This window comes from Peromyscus maniculatus, chromosome 7 (genome assembly GCF_049852395.1).
Source record: "Peromyscus maniculatus bairdii isolate BWxNUB_F1_BW_parent chromosome 7, HU_Pman_BW_mat_3.1, whole genome shotgun sequence".
NCBI classification, from domain to species: Eukaryota; Metazoa; Chordata; class Mammalia; order Rodentia; family Cricetidae; genus Peromyscus; species Peromyscus maniculatus.
The window spans coordinates 47,518,591-47,545,737 of NC_134858.1; positions in this window are offsets into that span (position 1 = coordinate 47,518,591).

The following is a 27,147-nucleotide window of genomic DNA, read 5'->3' on the forward strand; positions in this document are numbered from 1 at the left end:
CTAATCATCATGGCCCCAGGGTCACAAGGTGGCCACAGGGACCAAATCAGCTAACACTGGTGAAGAACCATGTCCAGCACACAGTGGCAGCAATGAATATTAATTCATTAATTCCAGACAGTTCACTAACTTGTCTTGGCATGAACTCCACACCTCCCTTCTGATTTGCTGAAGGGCTAGAAGCTGAAGAAGGCAAGAGGAGAGCGGAGGCTACAGCCGGACAGTGAAAAGCAGACATTGTCACAGAGCCAAACAATGATGGACTTCCACTTCCTTCGCTCAACATCCTTCTCCCTGGAGTTGATGATACGGAATTTAAAAGAAAACTGAAGTCAACATCTGGATCAGAAAAGGCATACTCGTGCATACACACACACACACACACACACACACACACACACACACACACACACAGCTCTTTGTAAAGAAGGTTGCCATGGAGACGAAACAGAGAAACAGCAAAGACAGAGCCACTGAAATGGCTATAATTAATTTAGGAATTAAAAACAATTAAAATTGTATTAAAGGAAGTTCATTTGAACAAGGCATAAATTGGGTGAGCGGATCACATGAAGCATGAACAACACAGAAGCATTGCTTTGGGGTGTTGGAACAGACACTCTGGCTGTCTTCAAAGAAGAGAGATAAATTATTGCACAGTATTCAGGCACACTAAAATATGTAACCTAATTTATCTAATGTTTCTAAAAGCAAGGCAGTTCTCCAACACTTCTGTTTCCTGTGGTGCCTTGTGCCAGGCTGAAAAACAAAAAGGAAGCATACTTCTTACTCAGGTGAGTGCATCTGGGTTTCCTTGTCAGTCACTGTGGCCACAAACCACTCATCCACGAAGATGAAGGGATGAGTATCAGGGACAGCACATTGTACAGCATTCACAGTCCTCAGTGCTTGTCACCCTTCATGGCATTTAATACTATCACAAACACCGTAAGAGAAGCATGGGGGAAAGGGGACTCTCTGTTCCCGACACTGAACTCAGAAACATTCATAACTCATGAAAAATCCCACAGCTATTTGGTAGCAGAAAAAGCACATGAACTCAGACCTGCTCCTGACTTGGCTCCTTGTCCATGCCCTTACCTCCATACTACCCTAATGCTCATGGAAGAGATCAAAATGGTGCCACCAGACAATGTGTTTGACTACCCACAATTTAGCAGGCCCTAGGCTACACACTGTGGGGTTGGCATTGAATTGATCCTCACCAATAACATCCATTTCATACCAAAGGAAACATCAGCTCTTGCATGGTGCAGCTTGTTGACTACCTAACCCGTTTTTCTTTTATTATTGTGGTTATGTGTCCGTGTGCATGCATATGTGTATTTACAGGTGTATATGCACATATGTATGTAGATGTGGAAGACAGAAGTTGATGTCAGGTGCCTTTGATTAATCATCACAAGTGTGTATGTGTGTTTGTAAGGGGTGTGTGTATGTGTGTGTGTGCACATATATGTGAGTATGGGCAGACACATGACATCAGAAGACACCCTCAGATGTAAGTCCTCACCTTCTACCTTGTTTGAAACAAGGTCTCTTGTTACTCACCACTGCATATGCTAGGCTAGCTGGCTGTGGTGGTTTGAATAGGTATGACCCCAATAGACTCATGTGTTTGAATGCTTGACCCATAGGGAATGGCACTACCAGGTGTGGCCTTGTTGGAGTAGGTATGTCATTATTGGAGGAAATGTGTCACTGTGGGGGTGGGCTTTGGGGTCTCATATGCTCAAGCTACACCGGGTACTCACTCTCTCCTTCTGCTGCCTGTGGATCAAGATGTAGAACTCTCGACTACCTCACCAGCACTGTGTCTGCCTGCACACCACCATGTCCCACCATGATGATAACGGACTAAACCTCTGAAACTGTAAGCCTGCCCCAATTAAATGTTTTCCTTTAAAAGAGTTGCTGTGGTCATGGTGTCTCTTCACAGCAACAGAAACCCTAACTGAGACACCTTTGAACTTTGGAGTGTTCTGTCTCTACCTGCCATCTCACTGTAGGAACACCGGAATTATACATGTGCACTGTGGTTTTACATGGGTCCTGAGGATCCAAAACCAGATCCTCACATGCATGTAGCAAGCGTTTCATGCACTGAGCGCTCTCCGCAGTCCTCCATATTTTTTGGACACAGCATTTCTTACTGAAGCTGAGGCTTGTAGGCTGAGCTAGATGAGTCCCAGGGACCCTCCAGTCACCACTTCCAGAGTGCTGAAATCACTGACAGTACACCCCATTTTTTTATATGCTCGAGGGAATCAAACTCAACTTCTCATGTTTGCAGAGCAAGCACTTTACTGACTGAGCCATCTCCCCAGCTCCAGCTAACTCTTCATCACGTGACCCTACATGGGCTACCTTCCCCTGAACTCCTGGCGCACTGAGGTCAACTGTTGGTATAACTTGCCCTAGACGGAGTAGCGTTTTGGCAAGGGGGAGTGGGCGAAGGGAGGCTAGATATTTTGTTAAGAAGACTGAGGATAAAGCTTTGCAAAGGGGGCTTGAACAAGGAGAGCCTATTCTTGTCCATGAGCCCACATGAGTCTGGACACTTGCATCCCAGGTTAACAGCACGCAGTGCCAGGACAAGGAACACAGGGACTTGCTGCAGGAGGAGCCCAAAGCCCCAGAGTCTGCATGGAGCAGCAAACCTACCTGTCCAAAGAAAGTGGTGTTGGTGTCAGGGGGAGGGCTCGGTGGGCAGGGTGGGTCAGAAGGTCACAGGAGATCAGTCAGGTGAACAAGGAACCAAAGCTGACATGCATTGGAGCCTTTATCATATGGTGTCTCCCAGCTCATCCGGGGAGCTAGGCAGGACAGGCACATTCCAGCAACTTCTCCAGCACCCCACAAGCACCGTTACTAGCTTTAGCCCATACGCAGAAAAGTGTCTGTCCCTCTCACCTAGTGAAACACATATGATAAGAACTTAGCAAAATCCTTAACAGACCTAGGATCTTGATCAAAACCATGAGATAGACCCATGAGATGATCTTGGTTTTAACAGCAAAGGTTTTCGTGGACTTAAACAACAGCCTGAAGGAATCCATCACGGGAAAGGGGCCTAGGAAGTTGGCATGAGTGCAGGAAAGAACCAAGAATATGAATGGTGGCATCTGCTCTCTCGATGCTCAAGGAACTAAGCTTGGATGTATTCCCTATGGGTAGAATTTCTGTGGGTCACAGAGGGAAATGCCAGCCCATAAGCTGCCGAGGAAGAGGCCACCTAACTCAAGGTTTAATTAGCTCACTCCCTGGATACATTCAATACAGATGGCCAGGTTCCAAGCATAGATTTATTGATCATATGAGAACTCAGGGGTTTGAGGGAGGCCTCAGTGGCAACAGATGCCCTCTGCTGGCAGGATTGTAAGCGAGTGAGAGGGTAATGAATACCCTCCCGCTCCTGACAAGGAAAATAAAAGATCTGTCTGGGCAACTTGTATCTCTAGAAATATTTACTCCTTCACGTAATTCATTAGTGTACACAAATATGGTGCGATAGCAATATGCACTCTGTGTTATAATTTCCAGAAAGATAATTCCCTAGGTCTTGACTGAAAGCAGGCCACCCACCACAGAGCAGCCTGAGCTAGGAGACACTCAAATAGAAAAAGAAACAGGTTAGATCTCAAGAGGTAGAAGATGAGCTATTTGGGCGCGTAAGGGTCTCTCATTCATTCAGCAAATAGTTTATAGTCGTGTCAACATGCCAGGCTCTATTCCAGGTACTACAGAGGCAGAACTGTAACTACCGCCCACATTGACAGCCCACGTGTTTATCTCCTACACCGCCTCACTCGAGGATGGACAAAGGCCCCTGAATGACCCCTGAGGCTGTGAGGAAAGGGCCACACTTGGTGCCAGAAGATGCCTCAAGCCTAAACTCTGCCACCCCCAGCTCAATGACACTGTGGAAGTCACTGCCTCACTGAGCTTCAGTTTCCTCCGTTGGTGAAACAGAAACTTTGGGTCCTTGAATTAGCAACTTTCTTCGTCACCACGACAACAAGAACACCTGACAAAGGAGACTTAAGGAAGGCAGGATTTGGTGATGGTGGTGGTGGTGGTGGTGGTGGTGGTGGTGGTGGTGGTGGTGGTGGCGGTGGCGGTGGTGGCGGCAGCGGCTGTGGTCGTGGTGTTGTTTGTTCGGTTTTTGGTTTTGTTTTGTTTGGTTTTGTTTGGTTTTGTTTTTTGTCTTTTGTTTTGTGTTGCTTGCTTCACAGTTGGAGGATACAGTCTATCATGATGGGGGAGGCATAGCAACAGGAGGATGAGGTCACATTGCATCTGTCATCAGGAAGCTTTTTCCTTTTCCCTAGCCCCTGGGATAGTGCCACCCACACTCAGGATGGGTGATCCTACACCTCACTGGAAATGTCCTCACAGACGCACCCAGAGGTCTCCTGGGTGATTTCAAACTCCATCAGGTTGACAGTCACGGTCTTCACACTGTTACCTTCTGAATAACTGAAGTAATACGTTACAACACATAGCAGGGTCTTCATGCTAGCTCCCGTGAGGTTAATAGCATTCTGGTTCCTACACTGCAATTATGAGTATTTGGGAGGTTTTTTTTTTTTTCCTTCCAAGATCAAATGTAGATTCCTTAGGAAGGATGGGAGGTTCAATTCATTCAGACCTGAAAGTCAGACGGTAAGGGAAAGGACACTGGGAACAGACGAGAAGTTGGGGGTCTAGAATGGCGAATGATGTGAATCCTTCCCAGGTCTATAAGGAGGAAGATGCTGTCCGTTCTCAGGGTGCAGCCAAACCACAATAAATGGTCTTATTCACAACACAACTTATGCCTCACAAAGTGCTTCCAACACATGGCTTCACTTGAGCCCTAAAAGAACCCTTCAGTTAGCTGTTCCTACTGCCCCCGAGGCTTAGCCAAACCATCTGCACAGATGCTACACTAATAAGCAATAGATCTGAGTTTAGACTCAGCCTAAGTCTCAACCATCACTACCCAAAAGAAATGCAGTATGAACCACAACTGTGGCTTTCAATTGCCTGACCACCGCGTCTTTAAACAGTAAGAAACAAGTACAACTGATTTAATCTTCCTGTTAAAATTTTCAAAATTTCATATATGAGTGTGGGTGCACATGTGCCATGATGCATGTAAGGAGGTCAAAAAAGGAATTTGCAAGTGTTGCTTCTTACGTCCCCATTTGTTTGAGGCAGGGTCTCTCTTGCTGTTTCTGCCACTGTGCAGCATATCCCAGGCTGGCAGCCTGCCCGCCTCTAGCCAGTTCTCCAGTGTCTGCCTCACATCTCACACAGGAGTGCTAGGGTTACAGACGTGCGCCACTGTAGTCGCCATTTTACATGAATTCCAAAGACCAAAGTCAGGCCATCGGACCTGTGCAGCGAGCGTTTTCATCCACTAAGCAATCTCCCTCTGTCCTCCTAATTCCCTCTTATTTAACCCCATATACACAAAAATGTTGTCATTTTAGCATATCATTTAAAGGAGGATATTTTTCATTGTCTTTGCATATAGTACTTGAAATCCAACTTGTAACTGATCCTTATCCTCCTAATGTGATTTTAGATCTAACAGGTCTCAATACGAGCCACATTTCAAGGGTCCAATAGCCATGGAGGCCACCACATTGGACACATCTAGACCAGGTGTCAGATCATCTCGTAAGACTCAGATACCTTGGGTTTTCAGGCCACATACATCCTGTATTGCATTTTCCCCCTTTTCTTTCTTTTTTCTAACCCATTATAAACGTAAAATCTTTCATTAGCTAAGGAGTTGTACAGAAAGAGGTCATGAACTAGCATTGTTCCATCTGTAATTCCTGCTCTAGAGCCGAAGCTCGCAGAGGGCGGGGCCAGGTCTACTTCATATACCAGTGCTACATCCCCGCCCCCCAGTACCTAAAACACAGCAGACACTGGCTACGTATTTGTGGGATTTAGTTTAACTGAAGGAGGTCAAGCGAGATTTATTATTTCCACTTGAGAAGTGACAGAAATAATATCAGAGAATTGAAGTGATTTATCCAAAGCACATAGCTAAGTACAAGCCTCAAGCTGGGTTACTACCGGCCTCTGCTCCGTCCCGCGTCACCCGCTGCTTTTAATACCTGCTGACACCCTGCTTCACGGAGGCATTGGCTATCACAATGACCCCCAGTGTCTCTGTCTCTTTGACTCGGCGTTTGATCTCAGGCTCTCCAGCAGCATAGACAAGGAGTCAAAGATCCTAGACGTTTTAGAAGCGGGCCCCAGCTGCATTCCCAGCAAGTAATGCTGTGCATGATGGAGAGCCCATGTCATGCCCTCTCTCTCCAGGGCAGGGTCTCTCCAGAAATGAGTGCTCTCGAAAGTTTAGAGAAAATGCATTTCTATTCTCCTTTTCAAGCTAAAAGCATCCTCCTCCTTCTCAGGGAAGCTAGTGAACCAGTTATAATTACACACCGTACACTGGGGAGCGTGAAAGTGACATTTAGCAACACTTAAGCCTTAGAAGTGTGGTGGCTGCAGTCAACATTATATAATTGCTACAGCATCGATCCCAACAATTAGCACAGGGGAGCAGAGATAGAATGGAAGATCTCCAAGAAAATGCCACAAACTCAGAGTAAAATGGAGCCTAAAATCTCTCTTGGAGACAGCTTCCCCTCCTCCGAATGTTGAGACTTTTTCCTTTCTATTAGAATTGCCCTGGGATACAGAGGGCCTAGAAGCAGAGACACAGGCGGAGAGGAAAATGCTGGAAGTTCTCTGATGCGCTGTCTACTCCCCAAGTTCTAGCCCAGGTGGTAAGTAAATGTAGGCTATGGTAAGGTTAGCGCAGCTGCATTAAAGGAGGCGAGACAGAGAGGGTAAGGCTGGGAGGATTCGGACCATTCTTGCTGCAGACCATGGAGCCTTTGGAAGGGGTTGTAAAGACAGAGGGCCCGGCCACGTTGTGTTTCAGGAAGAAATAGGGACAGAGAGAGACTGCAATGGCTGAACTAGAATGAGCAGGCATAGACATATGTGGGGGATCTTTGAGAAGCAAAATTGGCAGGACCTGATGAGTGACAGGCTATAAGGGTGACAGGGTTCTTCCCAAGCTTCTGGCTTTGTGTCTGGAAGATTGAGGTACAGTTGGTAATAACTGTCAACTAGGTATGATTTAGATTCAGTGTAGGAGATATGGTTCTGGGTGTGTCTGTGAGGAAGGTCATGGTCCCAGAGACAATTAACAGAGGTGAGAAGACTCCTCCCAAAGGGGATAGTAGCAACCCATATTCTGACAACTGTTCTTGAACCTATGACAGAGCTGAGTTCTTTGGTGAAATAACTTGAACCTAAAGAGAGGCTTACATGAAGCCCCACCTGGACTTTTCATTCCCATCTCCCCCAAAGGAACAGATGTCTCCAGCTAGTAGGCAAAGCCTTTCCTGTTACTCTGGGGCCCTGGGCAGAGCTCCAATACAGCTAGGGAAAGATGTACTAGCCCACTAGGGTTGCTATAGCAACACTCCACAGGCTTAGATGGTTTAAACAACATTTACTTTCCCACAGTTGTGGAGTCTGGAAGTCAAAGATCAACCTGGTGACAGATTTGGTCTGAGATCTCTCCTCAACTTGAAGGTCATGAGTTCTTACTGTGACATCACATAATGGGTGTGGGGTGTGTGTGTGTGTGTGTGTGTGTGTGTGTGTGTGTGTGTGTGTGTGTGTGTGTTTGCACACATGAATCCCTGGTGTCTCTTTGGATCCAAATCTCTTATATAAGCCGAATTTCATTAGGGCACCTCAAGTTTCTCATCTTAATGGTCTTTTTAAACAACCATTCTCCAATTACATCCACATTCTGTTGTGCTGAGAGGTTCAAACTTAGGATAGAGGTGGCATGATTCAGCCTGTAATGAAAGAGAGACAAACCTTTAGCCTTGAGGGAGGAGCAGGGAAACGTCCTCAGCCTTGGCCATTAGACATCCCCTGCCCCTGAGGAAAGGATGGGACCACTGAGGCTGTCTTACTATCAAGATCCGTGGACACAATACCGGTTTAGTTCAGGTTCTGTCCATTCTCTTAGAGTGACATAAATAGGATGGAATTTATTTGTCTGGCATACAGAGTAAGGACTGAGCAGTCTAACAACAGCCATCTGCACAGTGGGGAGAGAGAGCGCCCGGGAGCTGCTCAGTCCAGGGAGCTGCATCCCTCAGCAGCCCCAATCTGATGCTGAAAGTCTGGAGGATTCCTCGGGAGCTGCTGGTCCTTTGACCCACGCTGGAAAGCTGGAGAAGCTGTGTTCTGACATCCGTGAACAATGGCAGTGACGCAGCAACAGGATAGACCCAGGCGCGCTCACCAGCAGGAAGCAAAGGCAGGCACCCAGCACTGCTGTTTCTTTGGAACTTTTTACCTTTTGGCTGCCAGCGGCAGCCACTCTAGGCGAGGGTCTTCTCCCCTCAGTAAACCCTTCCTGAAAATTCTCTCCTTTTTGCACCAGTCAGCACATCGTGCTTGGCAGACCTGTATTGTAATAGCGGAAGGATCCAGGGCTGGGTAAGAGCACTGGTCTCTCTTCTCCAGCAACCTGCATCCGTACCTTTCAGTGCTGGGAAAGCTAGCCATCAGGGGAGTTTCCTAGTCAGATCAAGATGCATTTCTCTGCGTCCTGTTTTTAAAATAAACAAAAGAATGGCGTAGATGATTTGTGTGGCGAGAAACACAAACAAAAAAGATAGCCAACAACATCATTAGCCACCAAGGAGACACAAATTCAAGCTGCGATGAGACACTATTTCACAGCTAGTGCAGTGGCTAACGTGATGTTTCGTTGCCTTCTACAAGTGCTGGTGAGACGGAAGGGCAACCGGAAGGTATACAGACGTGTGTCCGGCTCGAATGCAAAGTGGCACGACCACACTGGAAAACAGTTTGGTGGCTTCTCATAAGGAGAAACGTGACCCTCTCAAACAGCTCAGCCTTCCCACCCCCAGGCATTTATCCAAATGAAATGAAACTTACACTTAAGGAAAACCTGTATGTGGACTCAGTCTTGTACAGGCACTGGGTAAGAAATCGTAGCTGTGAGTGTCAAGACAATGCTATGCCCAGAAGCTAGCGCCACATCACCCTGCTCCCCATTATTCAACTCTTACATCCCTTTGGTCCCCTCTTACACAGTGTTCCCTAAGCCTCAGAACAGGGTAGATGGTGACCACACCACAGCCACTTGCGCTCAGCACCTTGACCAGCCGTGAGTCTCTGCGTCAACCACCAATCTCTGGAAATAGCCACTTCTTTGATCAGGGTTTAGGGAAGCACTCGTCTGTGGGGATAAACATGTAAGAGGCAGTTTAGCACCATGGCATTTCGCAAAGCAGAGGTGGTGGCTTCACCCCAGTGCCTGTGACCTCCCCAGACACGGAACTTTAGCCAGGTTCCCATCTCCTGCCAGCCTCAGAGCAACTACCCATGGATGAGATACGGGAGTGTTTAACAGAGGACTTTGACGTCACCTTCTGTAATAGGACTCGACACCAGAACTCAGTATCAGCATCAAGTTGAGCACACATTCCAGTCCCACCGTGTGACGTCACAGCTTTCAGTCTAGAAAGGTACTTCCTCCTCCTCTTTGATTTGTTGGGAGGGTTTTTTTTCCCTTTTTCCTTCTTTCCTTCCTACCTTCCTTCCTTTCTTCCTTACTTTACTTCTTTTGAGACAGGGTCTTACTATGTAGCCCAGGCTAGCCTGGAACACATGACCCTCTGCCTCTGCTTCTCAGGTGCTAGGATTATAGGTCTATACCGACATACTCAGTTCTTACTTCCCTCTTGAGAGCTCTCCTTTAGTTTCCAGCACATTCCTGCCTCTCTGGTATGTGTCTCAATCTCTTTTGTGCCCTAGTGGTCATGTGCCTGCTCTCACTTTAGCCTTAAAACAGGACCAGGATCTCATCACTTTCTGACAGCAGCCTTTGACACGGTTGTCCTCTGACCTTCAGGTTTCTCCTCTGTAAAATCTATGGGTTGAGATTAGGGCTACATCTCAGCGGTATCTAGTATTTGCAAGGCCCTGGGCCACATAACACACACACACACACACACACACACACACACACACACACACACACAAGATAAGAGGAGAGGAGAGGAGAGGAGAGGAGAGGAGAGGAGAGGAGAGGAGAGGAGAGGAGAGGAGAGGAGAGGACAGTGGAAGGGAGAGGAGAGGAGGGGAGGGGAGGGGAAGGGAGGGGACAGCCAGGCATGACGGTGCACACTTGTAATCCCCATGCTGGGGAGGCAGAGACAGGTGTATCCCCGGGGCTTGTTGACCAGCTAGCCTAGTCTACTCCATAAACTCCAAGCCAGGGAGAGAGATCTTGTCACTATAAAACAAGGTGAACAATACTTGAAGTACAGCATCCAAGGGTGGCGTCTGGCCTCCCCCTGACTGCACACATATGTGCGGGTGCACCTGCATACATACGCACAATCACAAGTGCACATGCACACAAAGGAAAAAGAAAGGAAAAACTAAATCTATATAATGATTTCTACCTCACTGGATTGAAAGAGACTATGCACACAGAGGGAAAATTCCACATAATCTTTGGAATAGATCAGAGAGGCAAATGTAGCTCCTGGCAGTATAAAAATGTTTCCAGTAGTAATTCTCAACAATAAGGACGTGGCTAATAAGTTAAGCTATATATGCCATGATTTATTTATAGAATGCTGTATAATACAGCCATTAAAATAATGCTCTGAAGAATATTTAATGGCACAGAAAAATGATCACAATATAATTTTAAGAGAAAAAAATGAGGCTATAAAACTCAGGTCTTAATTCTGTTCTTAAAAGAAAAGAATTTTGTGTGTGTGTGTGTGTGTGTGTGTGTGTGTGTGTGTGTGTGTGTGTGTTGTGCCTGCATCTAGAAAAAGGAACTAAGAGAAAATACAGTGAAATGTTGATTGGCAATCCTTCCTTTTATACTTCTCTTTCTTATTCTTCTGCATTTACAAGTTTTCTCTAATACATCTCTATTATTCTCATAACAATACATGTGTTTTTAAAAATTCAGATATCAATTTGCTTATTCAACAAAGGTTTTTTTTTCTAGCACACAGTGTAAGTCAAGCAATTTTCAGACTCTGGATATACCGTGTTGAGAAACTTAACAGGCACAATCTTCTCAAGATGCCCTCTAGCCTGGCATTGAACTTCTCTTAATCATTTTTTGCACAACTTTCTTCTGTACCTTTAATTCATTGACTCCCCATGGGAAGGAACCGTGTGGTCCCCTTCCCTGGTGCCCTATAGCATTATACCCCTTACATTTGACAAAAATTCAGCAACAGATTTTATCTTAACAATCGGATGTCGTTTGACCATGTCCGGTTTCCTACCAGTTAATACAGGAAGAGCAGATGAGAGATGCATCCCCGTGCTGGTTTATTCCTGTGTCCCTTTCCTCCATTGGCATGGAAGTGATGGGGTTAAATATTCATTCAACGCCACAACCTGTGGTGGAGCTATGGTTTGGATATCAAATCCTTTCACACACACACCCTACTCCAAAACTCGGGTGTTGACGAGTTAGTCTCCAGCAGGTGGCACCACTGAGAAGTGACTGGACCGATGGACTGCTGGGAGGTGCTGGAAACATGGGAGGGAGACGGGCCTGCTGGAGGAGGCGGGTCCCCTGAAATGTGTCTTTAAGAGGTATCTTGTCGGGGCTGGAGAGATGGCTCAGAGGTTAAGAGCACTGCTTGTTCCTCCTGAGGTCCTGAGTTCAATTCCCAGCAACAACATGGTGGCTCACAACCATCTGCAAGAAGAGGCTTCTTGCACATTAATAAATAAGTACTATACATAATAAATACTATACATAGTAAATAAATCTTTAAAAAAAAAAAAAAAAAGAGGTATCTTGTCCCTGCCCCTCTCTCCACCGGCCCTTTCTCTCCCTACAGCATTCCCTAAGCAGCTCTTTCCTTCCATCATGATCTTCTCCTGAAAACAATGGAACCAGCCCCAACTGTGAACCAAAACAAAACCTTCCTCTTTGAAAGTTATGTCTCTGTCTCTAGAAGCTAGCTAGAGCAGCCAGGAGTTCCTGGAGAATTCCTTTCCCCAAACTCCACAAAGTAGACAACTAATCTGGGCTTTCCCACCTCACCTCACACAGCTTGAGGACTTGGCAGGTAGTCTCCACTATGTTTCTGTCCCACATACCTCAGGCAAAAGGCAAAGCCTGTGGACCTGTCTTAGGATAATATTTTTCAATGCATAAAACAAATACATAGGACCCCAAGGAAAACTACTTACATTGAAGTACAATCTTGAAATATTATGTTTCAAACATATGTATTATACAGGAATAGATCTGCTTCTTTGAAACACATTTTTAAAAAAATAACACTGCCCTTGAAAAACAAGCAATTAAGTTTTATTTTTAAAAGACATAAGGGCTGTTTTGCCCAGCTTGAATATGAACAAGAAACAGTGGGAGGTAATACATTTGCCATTTTGTACAATCCAATTGATTTTGACTTTGTGAGTGCCCGAACCGTGCTAAAAATTCAATCCTTAAAGATACATTATTGCAAACAGAATTAAGGCTTTCGTGATTTTTACAAATTAGAGATGGAGCACAAAAATTCTCCCAAACTTTTTAGTTAAACTCTAGTCAAATCTGTTTATTTGTTATTACTGTATGTGTGTGTGCCTGATTTGGGGAGGGGGGGGCATGTTCATGTAAGGATCAGAGGACAACTTGGCAGAGCTGATTCTCTTCCACCTTCGCATCGCTTCCAGGGAATGCACTCGGGTCCTCAGGCTTGAGAGTCAAGTACCTACTGAGCCGTCTCACCAGCCACCAAGTCGGCTTTCGTCAGCCGATCAATGAGCGTATGTGTGACAAGGTCGGCACCTTTAAGAGTTTGTATCAGTAAGCGAATGTGACTCTGTGGTTCAGGTTCAATGCTATGAGGAGACAAACGCTTCTTGAAAGAGTTCTGGATTTCAGGGTGGTTGCAGGTCTTTGCTTTTGAACAACCTGACAGAATCTTGTAACTCAACTCTGATGAACAGAGTGCGTCTTCCAGCCTTCCCAAGTTTTCAAGGATGTCTGTCTCAACCCTCTTTCTTTTTTCTTTTTTCTTTTTTTTAAGTTCGACACATGGTTTCTCTGTGTAGCTTTGTACCTTTTCTGGATCTCACTCTGTAGCCCAGGCTGGCCTCGAACTCACAGATATCTGCTTGTCTCTGCCTCCTGAGTGCTGGGTCAACCCTCTTTCATGCCAGCAGCTTAGCCAGGAAATCTAGAAATGTTTTTAGGAGCCTCCATAATGGCTACACCAAAGCCTCAGATCAAGATTCATCTCCCACAAATAATCAAAAATATCTGCATGTCAGTCAACCGGGAGATATACTTCTGCCATTCAAAGTGTCCTAGAGCTTGGTTTTCTTCTTTCATTTAAAAAAAAAGTACAAGGTCCTCTTTACAGACAACTAACTGCTTCTCTGTTGGGAATTCTTAGCAATTGTAAAGGGATCCTAACCCCAGATTCTGGTCCCGGGTTCCACAATCTTCTGTAAATCCAGTTCCAGAGGATCCAAGGCCTTATTCTGACTCTGTGGGCAGCAGGCACACCTGGTACAGACATATACATGCAGGAAAAACATCCCCATGCACAGAATAGGAAGGAAGAAAGAAACGTGTAAAGGGTGTTCCCTGCGATTTAACTGCTGCTACATGAAGCCTTCATTTTCTGCTATTGTGTCCTGACAAAATCCTTAAACATTATTATTCAAGACCGACTTTTGAGAAAACTAATGACTTTTTGAACAAAAGTTTCTCTTGGGATTTATGGGAGAAGCAATAACAAATGTTCATTCGAAACTATCCCCAATAATCCATTCTAGGGCATCCCAGGAGACTCCAAATTGGCCCCATCTCCTAAAGGTCCCACCATCTCCCAAGAGGATAGGGACCAACTCTGTAAGCATACGAGCCTTTTGTGGGCACTTAGCCAAACCACAACACACTCCAGGTACACCAGCCATTCTTCATACACCATGACCTTTGACTGGGAAACCACTTCGGGTTTTTCCCCTTGTTTAGGCTGGCAAATCCACTCACAACTTCCTGTGCATGTTGCTTGTGGTCAAATTTCTTTAGTGGTATGGGAACTTCTTTGTTTAGCATCTGGTAGCAAGTTTCAAGAGTCTGCCCAAAAAGGTTTTCATGAAGTTGCAACTACTTGTAGGAATCATGTGGCTTTTCCATCACACACACATGCTTCTAACGCGTCCTTTTACTTGGGTGTACTTTTCTAAACAAGCAAGAGACATCTGGTCTCTGTGTCTTCTTGCTTTCAAAATTCCATTCTCAAGATTTTTCCACGAAAGAAGAAAAAAATCATTTTGGCTATTTTTTTCCTTTTTGACCCTATCACTTCATTAATGTAAATGAAACCAGACACATTTTCCACAAGACCTTCCTTTTCTTTGCCCACACAAGATAAATTGGGTCTGTAAAAAATAAATAATAAATAAGGCTGAGACAAAATATTTTATTCTACTGACGTTCTTTGGAGCCTAATACTTTGTTTGTGGTTCATAAAGTAATTTGTTTGATAAATTTACATAGGAGGGAATAATTTATATGTTCAGTAAAGTGTAAAATATTCATTAAATTCTGTAACAAGTGAGTAAAGTAAGGCCGATTTTACAAGTCAGGAGTTCAGCACTATTATTATTGTTTAGCCTTGGTAAGATGGAAGATCATAGCAATTGTAAAAGGGCCCTGTCTCTGGAATCCAGCTTTTGTGGCAAGTGGCCACCCGACTTTCTAGAAATCATATTGTCATTTCTGATATTGTCAGCGTCTCTCACAAAGGTGTCTTGTAAATATGTAGTATTTTCAACAAATAATAGCATAAGAATATCAATAGCATACTGTGTCAGTAAGACTATACAACATAACACAAATGCTGTATAAATAAAGAGCAAAAGAGGGGGAAACGCAGAGAAAGGACTTCTACTTCACTTAGGGCTGATTACACTGTGTGTGTCCTGGATCACTGTGCCATCTGTCAGCAATCGCAAAGCGTTGCTTTAAATGTCACGCTGACAGCCCAGCGGTCAGAACATTACAGTCAATCTAATTAACTCGAGTCTACACTGCCCACTGAGAGTTAAAAATCCACGTCTCAATGAATATGATTTGCAGAACTTTAGGGAACTTTAAAAATGACTCTACCCACCCCACGTGTTGAACTACAAACAACTTCAGGGAAGGAATGTTGCAAGATCTGAGTTCACTGCTGTCTTAGGGTTTCTATTGCTCCAGCGAAACACCATGACCAAAAGGCAAGTTGGGAAGGAAAGGGTTTATTAGGCTTATACTTCAGCAGTGCTGTTCATCACTGAAGGAAGTCAGGACAGGAACACAAACAGGGCAGGATCCCGGAGGCAGGAGCTGATGCAGAGACCATAGAGGAGGGCTGCTTGCTGGCTTTTGTTTGTTTGTTTGTTTGTTTGTTTGGCGTGTGTGTGTGTGTGTGTGTGTGTGTGTGTGTGTGTGTGTGTGTGTGTGTGTGTGTGACTTGTCAGCCCACCTTATAGAACCCAGGACCACCAGCCCAGGTATGGCACCACCCACCATGGGCTGAGTCCTCCCTCATTGATCACTAGTTGAGAAAATGCCTTACATCTGGAACTCAAGGAGGCATTTCCTCAGCTGAGGCTCCTTCCTCTATGGCTCTAGCTTGTGTCAAGTTGACACACAAAACCACCCAATACATCAGCTCTCTGGCTGCCCCATTGGTACACAAAGCCGCCAGCTAAGGGCCAGCCATCCATGCCTAGGAAAGTTTAAGAGGCCGAGTGATCTCCAGCTGCTTCCCAGCCAGTCTCTTAGCTGTTACAATTTCAAAATACTGGTAGGTGTAAATAACATTCCAGATATCCACACCAACTGTAATGTGATATGAAAATATTTGTGCTGTCTATTGATGATAGGATCACAGGCCATGCTAATCCTACTGGTTTGTTTCTACACTTGCAAATTGAAGGGAACACTACTTTTTACAGAGAGGTTGGTAAAAAAAAGAAAGAAAGAAAGCTGGAGGGGCTAGAGAGATGGCTCAGTGGTTAAGAGCACAAACTGCCCTTACAGAGGACCTGGGTTTGGTTCCCAGGACTCACATGAACCTACTCATAAGCACCTATAACTCCAGTTCCAGGGGATCCAATGTCCCTGGCCCCAGAAGCACCTGCATTCACACACACACATACACACACACACAGATGCACAGAAACACACTAGAAAAAAATAACTCAATGGGTGGTAGTGGTGCATGCCTTTAATCCCAGCACTCGGGAGGCAGAGGCAGGTGGCTCTCTGTGAATTCAAGGCCAGCCTAGTCTTTAAAAATGAGTTCCAGGACAGCCTGGACTACACAGAGAAACCATCTCTCAAAAAAACATTAAAATAAAATAACATAACTCTTTCTTTACAAAAGCTCTCTCTACCTCCTACTTGTAGATCAAGATGTAAGCTCTCAGTTACTGCTCCAGCACTACGCCTCTTTGCATGCTGCCCTTCTCCCTGCCTCGGAAGTCATGGGCTGTCTTAGTCATTGTTCTGTTGCTGTGAAGAGACACCATGATCATGGCAATTCTTACAAAAGAAATCATTTAATTCCAGGCTTGCTTACAGTTTCCAAAGTTAGTCCATCATCATCGTGATGGGGAGGATGGTAGCATGGCAGCACATATGGTGCTGGAGAAGGAGTTGAGCGTTTTACATTCTAATCTTCAGGCAGAAGGGGAGAGAGGGACTAGACGCAGCATGGGCTTTTGAAACCTCAAAGCCCACCGGCAATGACACACTTCCTCCAATAAGGCCACGCCTCCTAATCCTTCTAATCCTTTCAAAGAGTTTCCACTCCCCTGTGACTAAGCATTCAAACATATGAGTCTATAGGGGATATACTAATTCAAATGTCCACATGGACTCATCCTCTGAAACTGTAAGACCCAAATTAAGTGCTTCCTTTATTAAGAAAGAGGGGGACAGGAAACAAATAGGCAAGCTTGAAATTTCATGGGCTCTCTGACTCCTGGTCCACTAGCCCATTGGAGAGAAGGTCCAGGAACCCCAATTAAGAATCACTGTTGAGGCCGGGCGGTGGTGGCGCACGCCTTTAATCCCAGCACTCGGGAGGCAGAGCCAGGCGGATCTCTGTGAGTTCGAGGCCAGCCTGGGCTACCAAGTGAGTTCCAGGAAAAGCGCAAAAGCTACACAGAGAAACCCTGTCTCGAAAAACCAAAAAAAAAAAAAAAAAGAATCACTATTATATGCTTCTTCATGGTTTGTGGAATCAGTTCCATATTTCAAATAAGAGAAAGAGGGAAACAGTAAGCTTTTATAATGCTAAACTTGGATATTTTTTTCTTTGCTTTTAAAATGTTATTTTGAAGGAATGAGAGTAGCAGATAAATTTTTAAATAACTTTGCTAGATAAACATGAGAAGTCAATGGCCCCGTCAGTTCCTCTCTCTCTCTCTCTCTCTCTCTCTCTCTCTCTCTCTCTCTCTCTCTCTCACACACACACACACACACACACACACACACTACACACACTCACTTTTCCCCTTTTGGTGCTGTGGGTGGAACTTAGCCCTCACACATACTAGAAAACATTCCACTGCTGAGCCATGCCTAGCACTGGCCTAAAAAACCAGGACTGCCCCTGAACTCTATAATGAACCCACCAAACTCCATTGTCTACTCCCCACAATAAGACATAATGAGTGCACTTTCCAACTCTTCTGGGAAAGTGGCCCCTCTCTAGAACAGAGTGGAGGCTGTGAGCAACCATTCTCTTGCCAAAGATGGATGTGTAAGATGAGAATTCAATCCACCCAGTTGAACCAGCAAAGGATGAGATTGTGTCTGGTGTCTGGAAATGCTGAGATCACCTGCTACCACAGAGGAAGCTGACTCCCAGATAAGGACGGCACAGTGAAGATGGAGGGACCCTGGTCCTTGGGGACACTACAGAGCTGATCCGACCAGGAGCCATGCCACCACTGGATTTCTTGCCGTGTAAGATGATCACCAATTGTTTATAACCATTGAGTTTTTTGATTGACACATGATAATTATATGTATTTAAGGTGTACCACATCATGTGTCAATTCATGTACACTCTGTGAAATTGCCAAATTAGGGTAATTAGCATATTCTTACTCCAAACTCCAAATAACATTTGTTATTTCTTTCTGATGAAATATCAGAATCTTCCAGCTAATTTGAAGTACTCATTGTCTTATTGTTAACTGCCTTCACCCTACTGTGCCATAGAATAAGAAAAAACTTACTCTTCCTCCTATCTAATTATAGTTAGACCCAAGTTTGTGACAATTACCATTTTACTCTCAATTTCTATGGGACAAATCTTTATGGATTCCTCACATGCTATAAAATGATATGATATTTGTCTTTTGGTACCTGCCTTGTTTTTATTTCCTTTAATGTTCTTGAGGTCTGTCCACATCACAAGTGATAGGATTTCAAACTTCCTTTTGGCTGAATAGTATTCGTGCTACATACCATGTTTTCTTCATCTGCTTGTCAGGTAACAGACACTTAGGTCAGTTCCCCACCTGGGCTATCTGTGTATTGCAGCGGTGAACACAGGAGTGAAGGCACCTACAACGTACTGATTTCATTTCCTCTGGCTATACACCCAACAGCAGGATTCCTGAATCAGACCATACGGTGGTTTGAAAAGAATGACCCCCATAGGATCGGATGTTTTGAATACTTGGTCCCCCTTTGGTGGAACTGTTGGAAAGGATTAGAAAGGGTGGCCTTGTTAGAGGAAGCGTGCCTCTGGGTGTGAACTTTGAGGCTTCAAATGACCCCATTTCCAGTGTCCTCTCAGTGCCTCACACCTGTGAATCAAGATGTGAGCTCTCAGCTGTTCCTGCCACCGTGCCTTACTCTGCCATCACAGACTCTGACCCTCTGAAACCATAAGACCAAGTAAATGTTTTTTGTAAGTTGCCTTGGCCATGGTGTCTGTCAAAGCAATATGAAAGTAACTAGGATAGATGGTAATTCTGGTTTCGATTGTTGGTAGAACCTCTGTACTTTGAGGGAATTCTTTATAGTACAGGTGAATGTCATCATACTTTACACAGCTGGGCCCCTTGGGAAACATTAAGAAGCAGCCCCTGCCTTTTCAAATGCCTTCCTGCACCAAGTACTAAATGTGTTAGACCATCTCAGTCCATACAGATCACCTCTCCTATAGCCCCAACTCAACCCACACACTTCACCATGTCCTGCTTTATTTACCCTCTAATCATGCCACTAATCCTTCCTGCTGTTCTGTCTGTACTGATGGCTCCATCCCAGTCACTGCCAGCCCTTCTCCGGTCTAAGTCATCAGCTCCCCTTCCTTCTACTGGGGACTTTTCTAAACAGAAGACAGGAAATTTGTTGTGACAAAGATCAGGTCACGTGACTTTCCCCTTTAAATTTTTGCCACGGTTTTCTATTGCATGTAGAATATGGAGAAAACTGCGTAAATGTCTACAAAAATATATAGAAATCTAGCCCTATATGTAGCTCTCGGCTCCCACCATGCTCCCTCCCACTTCCACCCCATCCCCATGTCCAGATAAAGCATCCAGATCTCAGATCACAGCTTAGCCTTCAGACTTTCTCGGGAAATCCTCTCGTGGTCACCCCATCACCTGGCTCATAGTGTGTATTCTCACAACACTCCACAGAGTCTTCCCAATGATTTAGGACAGCCTTTTCGCTCACTATTGGATGAGCAGACATTCAAAACATACTTGTGGAAGGAACAGATAAATGCTCACAGATAAGGAATCAGATGCACCCCTTAGAAGGGCTTGTCCCCAAAAATCTAGCTTCCAGAATTCCTATTCATCAGCTCCATGTGTCCTCCTCACAAACACAGCAGCTTGACCCTGACACTCCCTCTAGCAGAGTGTGAAGGAAAAGGAGCTACTTACCTCCCAGCGTGGTTCCAACGGTGGCCTAAAGCAAGCCCTACTTTCTCTCCAAATCATTGAAGGAGGAAATATTGCACAGTGCACATTACATACTGAATGGGTGTATCCCTCAAAGTTTTTACGTTGAAGTCCTTATCCCCTACCCCCTGCAGAGGTACTAGGAGGTAGAGTCTTTAAAAGTAATTAGGTATAGATGTAATGAGGATATTTAGGGGTAAGTAGATGAAGTCCCCATGATAAAATTACTGTCCTTCTAAAGAGAAAAAAATCTAGGCTCTCTCTCTCTCTCTCTCTCTCTCTCTCTCTCTCTCTCTCTCTCTCTCTCTCTCGGACCTTTCAGCCTCCACAACTGTGAGGAAATGAATGTTTGTTGATGAAACTACTAGACTAGGTATTTCGATATAGCAGTCCATATTAGTCACTTCTCTGTTGCTGTGATAAAATACAGTGGCTAATGGCCACTTAAGGAAGAGTTTATTTTCATTTATAATTCAGAGGAGGAGATGTCTACAATGTCAGGAAGGCAAAAGATCACGTCTCAACTGCACACAGCAAACAGAGAGACCAACTAGAAGTGGGAACAAGGCTATAAACTCTCATAGCCCACCCCTAGTGACATACTGCCTCCAGCAAGACTCCTATCCTAACCAAAAGTTCCCTAACATCTTCCAAATAGCGCCACCAACTGTGAACCAAGCATTTCAATACATGAGCCTATGGGGGACATTTCTCATTCAAGAAACCACACATCTTACTTAAACTAAGCCAGTGCACAAGGAGAGTGGACTGCGGAATCAGAAACTCTTTTACTGTTGCTCTTGCCAGCTCTGTATCATTCTAGTGCTGCCACTTACCAACTAGGCATATTACAGCTCTCAGCCCCAGTGCCTCATCCATTAAATGGGATAATGAGAGCATGAACCACACAGAGTTGCTGTAAAGATTAAAGGAGACACCGTATCTAAAATCCTGAGCAGCCAGCCTAACACATACTGTAAGCCTCCAGCCGTGAGTGTTTATTCCCATCTGGATTCCTGGGGCACCAGCCTTCCAGATCAGGGAGTGAGCAATCTGATTTCAGAGATGATGAAACTAGTCTAAGGATTCTCTGGAGGCAGAGTGAGCAGAAAGAGGCCAGGCAGCATCCATGGGTGCTGGTTTCCATCATATCCTATGCCCACTCTGGTTCCCTGGACCCCTCTAGTCTCAGAAGATGTAGCATCAGACATTTCCCCCTCCTTGGGGCTAATGGTGAGTTGAGCTACTTGTAACTGCAGAAAGAACCTGTTTCTAAGCTCCACAAGGACATCCATTGCTCCAGGAACAGAGGCATAGCCCAGAGGGAAGTCCCAACCAATCCAGTAGCACCCATCTCTTTCAACAGTCGCTCCTGCAAAGGACACCCAGAATGTACAGTGTGTTGTGAGGTGTGTATGTGTTTGCACTGCTGTAGACCAATGGCTTTGGACATGCTAGGCAAGCCCTCCGCCACTGAGTCACATCCCAGTCTCCATGAGATTTCTTTCAACACCGTGGCAGCTTTCTCCCTGTCCTGGGACTCCAGACTGATTAATTTCATGGCATCCTCATGAGGCTGATAATCAAAGATTGGCTTTCTTGCAAGGATACAATTCAGAAACAGCTTCACAAGGTGCACATATTTGAACAACAGAAACAGCAATGTCTTCTTGATGCCTGCCTGGTATTTTGCTAAGAGCTGCTACTTAACCACAACCAAGAGGAAGAGAAAGAAAAAGTGTAAGTTGTGAGCATACTAATCGGCCAACTCAATCAATCACTTCTAAAGGGCACACTTCCCCCCGAGAACAAGTTTAAGGAAATAAGCACACAGACTTAATGGAAATTTTTCAGAGTATATTGATTGAAATTTGTTGCATTTTCTTCCTATTTGAGAACACATCATTTTTGCATTAGGCAATTGGTTTATGACTTAGGTAAATAGAAAACCCAAAAACTTTTCGGAGATGGGGGACTTTAGCAAAGATATCTCATTCCATCACTCTGCGGCTCTTGTATCTCCCTCCCTGTGGTCTTTCTGATGAGTTTCCTCCAAACTCCTTCAGAAGAATGCCCCACTGCTGATAACAGTAATCATGATGACAACAAGCAGCTGCTCCCACAATGCATCACTCTCCTTTGTCTCCTTCCTCTGCAGAAGCTACCCCCTCCATCTGCCCGGAGCCCTCCTTCCCCTTTCCTAGCCTCGCTATCCAACCCTGTCCACCGCCATCAGCCTCAGAGGCAGTCTCCAATACCATCTTCTACAGGAAGTCCTGTCTGTGCCCCCCCAGAAACAGTAAGAGCTTTCCCCAGTGGGTTCCAGTGGTGCCTTACCCCCTCTCCTATTGTGACAGTGATCACACTGTTCTAACTACCCCTTCCAAACATTTTTTTCATGAATTTTTGTGTTCTGATAAAGCTAGGTCCCCACCCTATTGTGATAATGATCACTCTGTCCGTATCGCTCCATTTAAAACAGTTTTTTCATATTCGAACATTTCTAAAATCAGGTTGTTTTGAAAATAATGTGTATATTGAGTGTGGTAGTGTTTGTGATTTTTTTTCCCCTTCTAAAAAGCTGTTATTATGTTAAGAGCACACCTTCAAATCGAACAACTGTGTTTCACGTGTCTTTTGACTGCAAGCTCCCAGGGAGCAGGAACTGTATTTTAGTCCTCTGTGCATCTCTGCCCCTCAGAAGAGCACCTGCCATGCAGCTGGTGCCCCGTCACTGATGGGAGGAGGTGGAGAAGGGACGATCTTAGTCCTCTCTCTGCTCCTGTAGTGGGTAATTACATAGAGAAATGCATTCCCTTGTAGCTCTAGAGCTGGGAAAGCTAAGGTCAAGGCACTTCCAGATGCAGTGTCTGATCAAGCCATTGTCCTCTTCCATGATGGTGTCATGTAGGCTGTGTCCATGGCAGAAGGCAGAAGGGCATGAGAGAAGACTCTCTCCAAAGTCCTTTTATGGGGACATTAATCCATTCTTGATGGCAAAGCCTTCATGACCTAGACATACATCTCCAGTTAGGTCCTGTTCCCAACAAGGTTGGCTTGAGGAGTTTTCCAGTGCATGAATCTAGGGTGCACATGGAGACCACAGCAAGAGAGGAAGACAGGAAGGGAGGAAGGGAATCCTAAACTTCCCATCACCCTGGAAAGTACAGGGACTTGTCCAAGAGGATCTGCCTCCTTGCCACTCCCTGCACTTCCTGGAGGGAGGTGTGTCAAGACAACACAAAGGTAGCATACAACACAGGACACACCGGTTCTTCCTCTTATCTTCAGGAGACTTCCGCAGGCAAGTACGATCTCAGCTACCTCTACCCTCTCTGGGCGGCTTCAAGAAAAGAATCAAAACTGTCTCCATTAGGGCTTTCTGTTTTTTTTTTTTTTTTTTTTTTTTTCTGAGACTGAACCGAGAACTTTAAGCTTGCTGCTCCAGTCCTCCACCACTGAGCTATATCCCCGCGGGCCTTTAACTCACTTCTTTTCTCTAAGATCTTTGAGGTCTGGCAGCTGACTGCCTTTGAGGCTCATTTTTAGAAGTAGCAGCCATGCCTAGTAAACATTTATTATCTCGTCCCGGCTCCTTGCACAGTCCTTCCTGTTTCAGGAAACAGTGCCTTCATCCCAAAAGAGACCGAGCCAAGGAGGCATTCCTGATTCCGCGTCCCTCTTAGCCCCGCAGCTGGGCTTCAGTTGCCGTGTCTTGCCCATTGACGCTGCATCCTGAGTTAATTTTGTCTCTGGCCATTGTTCCTCTCCAAACAGCCTCGCCTTTGCACACAGTTCCCCTGGCCTCTGCGTCCTTCCATCCTTCACCTACTGCTCTCCCAGCCTTGAGACCTCTACTTAAACCGTATTTCCTTCAGGAAGGCTTCCCTGCTCTGTAGCTTTAGGTCAGGGCCTCCTCCATCAGCTCTGTCATGTCCCCAAACTCCGCATGCTGTCTGCTTGGCCACTCTTGCTTCCCAGCTACATCTAAATGATATGGGGATAGGGAAAGAGTCTGCCTTGCTGATAATAGCTCCAACATATAAGAGCTACTCAATATGTATTTCTCGAATTATTGAGTTCAATAAAGGAACTGTGGACTTGATTGGGCAAGGTTTAATTCACTGGCAAATTGTTTGGCTCAATGCCATGAGACATCAGCTGGAGGGGAGAAACCAGCTCTGACAATGCAGGATGGGACTTAGGTCATTCCATGAGGCTTAGGTTCTTCCACTGAAGAATGAGGATAAAGATACATCATATGGGTCTGTCACAAGCCCAAGGGGGAGTGTACATAGTAACGTGTTTCCCAATTACGGTGATTTCTGTCTGGGTGTATCCATGGTCTCCTAGTCTCTCGGTGACCCCGCCATGGCTGCAGCAGCTATAACAAAGGCCACACAGGCTCAGCCCATGGGCCTCAACACCAAGTTCAGCATGTCTATTCCATCTCCACCTCTTCTGGTGTCTCACACCACAAGGCCACTTCCAGAAGCCCTCATCACTGCCCCTTCCAGTACACTGTCTTGGTGGAGGGTTTAATGGGCCTGAAAGCCCGGGAAATACACTGAATTAAAAGACAAAAACGGATAGCACTGTGCATTTTAGTGCAACAGCAATTAGGAGCAGCAGCCACCACATACTCGGGAGGGCAGGAGAGATGAGGAGAAAAGGGATAAAGTGACCTCATAAAGACACTTAATTTCATTACCACCAGACACAGTTTCCCATTATTGCTCTTGGTGTTTAATGGTTTTATGATTCCATCTATTGATGCTTAGCTAGTTCATTAACTGTGCTGCTAAAAATACAATTATCTCCAACAAACCTTTCATCACTAATAAAAAGAGGTGGGGGAAACTCCATCATTATCAGAAAGCAATGGGGTGGACACATTGGTATAGTAACACCTTGGCCCCAAACTAAGAAACTAAGACCATGCTATCAGTTCAAAATTTCAACCATGCAACTTCTTCATTTTGTTTTGTTTTTTAACTGACTCCAACTAAACTGCTGAACTGATTTTGCATACCCAACTGGCAATGACTTTGACTGAGCCAGCTGAGTAAATCTATCATCGAGTTAGTGATGAGGCTGAGATGTGAGAGTCTACTTAATGGCCTATTCATTCACCAAGTGTTCACAAAACCTTTCCTGGATACCTTGCTTTGGTCAGACAGATACCATATACCATAAAGGAGGCATGGGACATGGGGGTCCCATCTTCAAAGAGCCTAAAGATGAGCAGAGAATATATATTCTAAGACTGGGGAAGGGAGACCCAGTTATTGAGCTGAGGGTCAAGATTCCTTGAGGGTCAAGACCTCCATTCTTTATTTGGAACACAGAAGGAGAAAGTGGGACACTGAGCAGAGCAGGAAGTGAGTGTGACTCTCCATCTCACTTATCATAAAAGCTGAAATCAACACAATGAATTTCCATAGTATGGTAGTTTGAATGAAAATGGAGGCTCATGGGAAGTGGCATTATTAGGAGGTGTGGCCTTTTTGGAGGAAGTATGTCGCTGAGGCTATGCTTTGAGGTTTCAAATGCTCAAGCCAAGCCCAGTGTCTCTCTCTTTTCCTGCTGCCTGCTGATCTGGATGTAGAACTTAGATACTTCTCCAGCACCATGTCTGTGTGCATATCATCATGCTTCCCATCAGGATAACAATGAACAAAACTCTGAACTGTAAGCCCACCTCAATTAAATGTTTTCCTTTATGAAAGCTTCCATGATCATGCTGTCTCTTCACAGCAACACAACTGTGAACATAGCCTACAGGGTCTGGTCTGGTCTCGGCCTCTTCCTCCTCTTGCTACTCAGTCATAGCTATTATCGCCACTTTCTGTGGGAAATAAGCTCTGGGTCACTTTAAAACTTCATGTTGCCATCCCAGGCGTCTACTCCCATCCATCCCATTATGAGGGTTAAATCCCCTCTCTGTTTGAGGTACCCAGAGTGGTTTCTCCTCCTGACTGCATCCTGGCAGATACAATAACTATAAGACAGAGGTAGGAGTCAAGACGTAAGCATGGCCTCAGGGGACCCAGATAATCTGGGGATAGGACAGCACCCCAGTAGAGATGATCCCACCCTCAACTCTGAGAGGAATAAGGAAGCCCCAAAGAGTACAAACTGGTCCACCAGCAGCCAAATACAGACTGACATCCCTTGATGGTGGACTGACACTGATTCTCTCTCTCTCTCTCTCTCTCTCTCTCTCTCTCTCTCTCTCTCTCTCTCTCTCCTTCCTCCCTCCTTCCCTCCCATCCTTCCTTCCTGTGTGTGGATGATATGTGACTGGCCAGCTTCCTGTTCCTGTCACCATGCCATGCCTTTCAGGCCATGAATGCTCTCCCTCAGGAATCATAAGCTAAAATAAACCCTTTCTTCTTCAAGCTGCTTCTGGTCCAAGTATTTTATCCATCTACTAATATGAGCTGTGACTCAGACTCACTTGAGGGGGCTCTGAGGGCATCTGACCTAGGGATTGTCTTAGTTAGGGTTTCTATTGCTGTGAAGAGACCCCATGACCAAGGCAACTCTTATAAAGGAAAACATTTAATTGGGGCTGGCTTAGAGTTTCAGAGGTTTAGTCCATTATCATCTTGGCGGGAAACATGGTGGCTTGCAGGCAGACATGGTGGTACTGGAAAAAAGAGCTGAGGTTTCTGCATCTTGATCCAACAAAATCAGCACAGAATACCTCAAAGCCCACCCCCACAGTGACACACTTCCTCCAAAAAAGGCACGCCTCCTAATAGTGCCACTCCCTATCAGGGCCATTTTCTTTCAAACCACCACAGGATGCTTCCCAGGCTTGAGGTTAATACCTGGCTTTCTGCTGGGCCTCTGCTTGCTGCCAGGAAGGAGCACTAGCTAGGTTGAAAAGCCGTGCTCCCAGGATTCCAGAATCCCTGGTCCTGAGGCTGTGCTTCCCATGTCAATGAACACCCCCCTCCCTGTAAATGATTTTTGGATTCTGTAATTACTCAGGAAATGTCATGTTTGCCACTGTGCTGTTAGTATAGCAAACAACTCCACACCAATGTAAATATTTTT